Source organism: Amaranthus tricolor, chromosome 4, assembly GCF_026212465.1.
Source record: "Amaranthus tricolor cultivar Red isolate AtriRed21 chromosome 4, ASM2621246v1, whole genome shotgun sequence".
Lineage (NCBI taxonomy): Eukaryota > Viridiplantae > Streptophyta > Magnoliopsida > Caryophyllales > Amaranthaceae > Amaranthus > Amaranthus tricolor.
Window position 1 is genome coordinate 29,094,123 of NC_080050.1, and position 3,947 is coordinate 29,098,069.

The 3,947-nt window shown below is 29.6% G+C and overlaps 1 pseudogene; it reads right to left on the bottom strand.

Moving 5' to 3' along the window:
• Positions 1-2,680: 2,680 nt before the first annotated feature.
• LOC130810932 (uncharacterized) overlaps positions 2,681-3,947 on the bottom strand; it is a 7,329-nt pseudogene continuing 6,062 nt past the window's right edge.

The following is a 3,947-nucleotide window of genomic DNA, read 5'->3' on the forward strand; positions in this document are numbered from 1 at the left end:
GAAAATAAGTCATAATTCTAACATGAGAGTTTAAAAAAAAAAAAAAACAAATAAAAAGTTATAGCTAGCTCCTTAATATTTTTGAAAAAGTTACAGCTCCAATTCAAAAACCCTATAGTGAAATAAAACTAAAGTGAGATAGCATGCGATAAAAGGCCAAAAAATATCATATATTCCTCTGTTCCATTAAATTTGTCTATATTTTTTTAGTTTACTTTGTTTAAATTGCTTTATTTATATTTTTTATCATGATTTAAAATTTTCTTTAAATTAAATCTCACATACATATCTAATAACTTACTTTTCATTTTATCCTTATAATAAGTATTCTACTACCCCACAATAATTATTTTTGTTTTTTTTTCTTAATTTTTGAGGAGCGGTTTGAAATGAAGAATGAAAATAAAACATAATGAAAAGAACTAAGAAAAAGGAAATATATTGCCTCAATTATTATTTGTTCACTGATTTTGGTAAAAAAAAATAAAAAATAAAACATGATAGAGGGGACAATATTTGTGATCATGGAATGAAGAGATAGTAGCCAAGTCAAAGTCACTATTTAAGATAATGACACGTGGAAGTAGGGGGCAGATCAATGGTGAATTTATGTCCCATATGGCTCAAAAGAAATGGAAAAGTTGTCACAATGAAGTTTAATTAGACATTGGTTTCTGGAAATTGTATCCAAGCAAGTGTATTGTGGGTGCCTTGTTTTGTAGAGATTACCTCATTGATAGGGGCGGTGGGATTTATATTTATTTTAAATTTATTTTAATATTATATACTTTAGTTATTCGGAAAAAATTGACTTATGAGTTATTTTGCCTTTATTTGTCTTTGAGTTAGAGATTAAAAAATTAGATATAATAAGTTAAATCAGTGAAATGCTGAAAAGAGTAGATCTTAGTAAATAATAATAATTTGTGAAGTTAATAAATTACCTATATGTGGTAGAATTTGATAGAGGCGTAAGTTTTCTAATTTTAATTTACCTTTTTTGTTATTTATTTTATTATTATTATTTTTGTCTTTTTGTGATAATTTACAAATTATGGTGATTAATTAGGAATTTTCTATTGAAAAATAAGAGTGAGAATATGCTACTAGGAGATAGTTCATATTTGAATGCATGTTTCTATTTAATTAATTGGAGTGTAATTCAATTTCCAAAGAGAGAATATAGAACGTAAAAGTAATTGAACTTTATCCAAAAATAAATGTGGAGTAAATTTATTGAGGCGAATTAAATTGAAAAAAAAAAGGCAATTTGAGTGAACATAGGATTAAATATTAGTCAATCGATTTAAAAATATATCGATATATAGCAGTCGTAATTGAATATTTTTTAGGATTATTTAATGAGGATGTGTACACTTATAAATCATTGATAATTCTGTATAGAATTATGATTCCAATTTACAAGTGATTATTTTTTAGTAATTGTTTATCCGCATCCATGAATACTTAAGATATTATGCACACTTTATAAGTCATTGGAGCTCTCCTTCTTATTGTCTTATGGCTTTGGGATTGTATCTCTTTGGCTTATGAAATATACACTTAGTGTTTTCTCGATTATATGATGACATTGACGACAACTACATTTAAATTTAACATGGTATGTATTAGAGCTGAATGTTCGATTAAAAAGCTAAATGGTATGTCCGAAAAGAATGGTTTTCCTACCATAAATTGTTATTCCACATGTGAATCTCCAACTTGACAGGGGTTCTTATATGAGGAGGGGTGTTGGGATAGTTTATCTCGGCCACATCAATGAATTAAGATGGTGTGTGCACTTTATAAGTTATTGAAGTCTTTCTTCGTATCGTCATATAATTTTTGGATGATATTTCATTGGCTTATAAAGCGTGTTCACAACTTTAAGGTTAGATTAGAGAACTCCTATAGGATCGGAAACGGGGAGAGGAAATTAATTAATCTTGTGAGAATAAAACCTTTCTTACAAGAGTAAAAGAAAAAGTTTCCAACCACTAAATTAACCCATAATTATCTACATTTGATTAATAAAAATGTCATATGTATATAAAAAAGGCAAATATTAAATCCACACTTCTGGTTCGAACTGCTCTCATGTGAAGAAACGTGATAAAGCATATAACATATATTGTAAAACTTCAACCTTCCATTCAAACTTTTAATTAATTAAGTTGGTTCTTTGACACCAGGTTTTCTATGATCTAAACTATATTTTATTTTGTTTTTGCAATCATAAAACAAAAAATAAAAAACAAAAAAAGGAATGTGAAGAAACGTAAGCCATTAGATTGAATCAAATGTAAAGAGACAAGTGGCGAATGAATTTGGTGAAAGGGGTGTTTTCAAGCGCAACAAATCCGGAGAAATAAATAAAAGCAGGTCCATTTCTACTATTTGATAGTGATTAGTGAAGCTCTTGGGCTTTTGCTGGCATGATCGAAATATTTGCTTCAATCATGCACAAATTTCTACTATTCACATCCATTTCCCTACTATTTTTGTTTCTACTACTCATAGATCATAGATCATAGATCATAGATCATAGATCACTTATTCTAACGATATGGTAGACTGAGAAAAGATCAATATTAAAAAAATCGATAATTAAAATATAATTCAAAACCTTCTTTGAAAAAAAAACGATGCAAGCTTTAATTAAAATAAAACATGATTCTCATCATCCTTCTTTACCCTCAATTACATCTGAAAATGACCTGTAAACTTTATTATAACCATCCCTTATTGGTTGTCCACGAATTCTATTATCAAGAAGTGTATCTACTGCTTCTTGTACCAATTTCTCCTGACACATTACTAAATTCTCCCGGCGTAGATCTACTTGTTGATAATAGATCAGTAAGAGTATTGTTCCAATAGATAACTCTTCTATAGAGTTCATTAATATCTGAACTCATTAATTTACCTCTATTTATTTGAATGATCGATCTCAACTCAGGAGGAAGAATTGGTAATAGACATAAAACCATCCATTCTGATTCGATATTTGTTCGAATAAAATGCTTAGCTAATTCCATGCGTCTAACTAAGAAATCCTTTCTTCTTCCAACTTTTCGGTCTTCCCATTCATTTCCAATCGGTCCTTCTTCCCCTAACTCTTTCCATTCTGCGAATGAATAATCTATAATAATTCGCAATCCAAATTGGCTAATTGTTCTCGAATAGCACTTGCTCCGGTCGTTATTTCTCTATTTCGAAATGTATCAAACCCTTGGGTGGTAAAAAAAAGCGAGATGTTGTATTTCCAGGATTGGATTTCATATTCGAATAAACCTCGTAATCGTAAAAAAGTAGGTTTCCTATAAGATCCTATAAGATCCCCCCCCCCCCCCCCTTCAAAATCGGACGTGAAAGTTTCCCCTCGTCCGGCTTATGTAGTTGTAGCAAACAAATAAAGAAAGGAATTCTCGTTTTCAAATAAATTAGAGAAAATGCCAAAACAAAAGATCTACTCCTTACTCAAGTTTCATTGAAGACTAAGAATCATTTCCTTGATTTCTTCATCTTTTCATTTTTTGCTCTTATTTTGTGAATTCTTTATTTTTATTCAATTTAATTCCAGCAAAAATGATCTGTGAAATTCGTGAGTAGTCTCTTTCCCTTCAAATGATGAATCCCCTTAAAAAAAATAAAACTTAAAATTCAGAAGGAATTTACTTGTCTATGTATTGGTCTATTCGATCTTTTAGGTCACGACTTCACCTCGACGGTTATACTACAATGCCTTTAAAGCCTATATGCAACGGATAGACTCTTGTAACCATAACATATTTGCTTGCGTATATGAACCGAATTTCTTTCTAAATGAAAAAGAATGGTTAATTCCACAAAAAAAAAAAAGATTTCTTTCTTTTTTACGAGGTACAACTAGAAATTACTATTTCTTTGTCACGAAATTGACCATGGACCAATTCCTTTTTCATTTG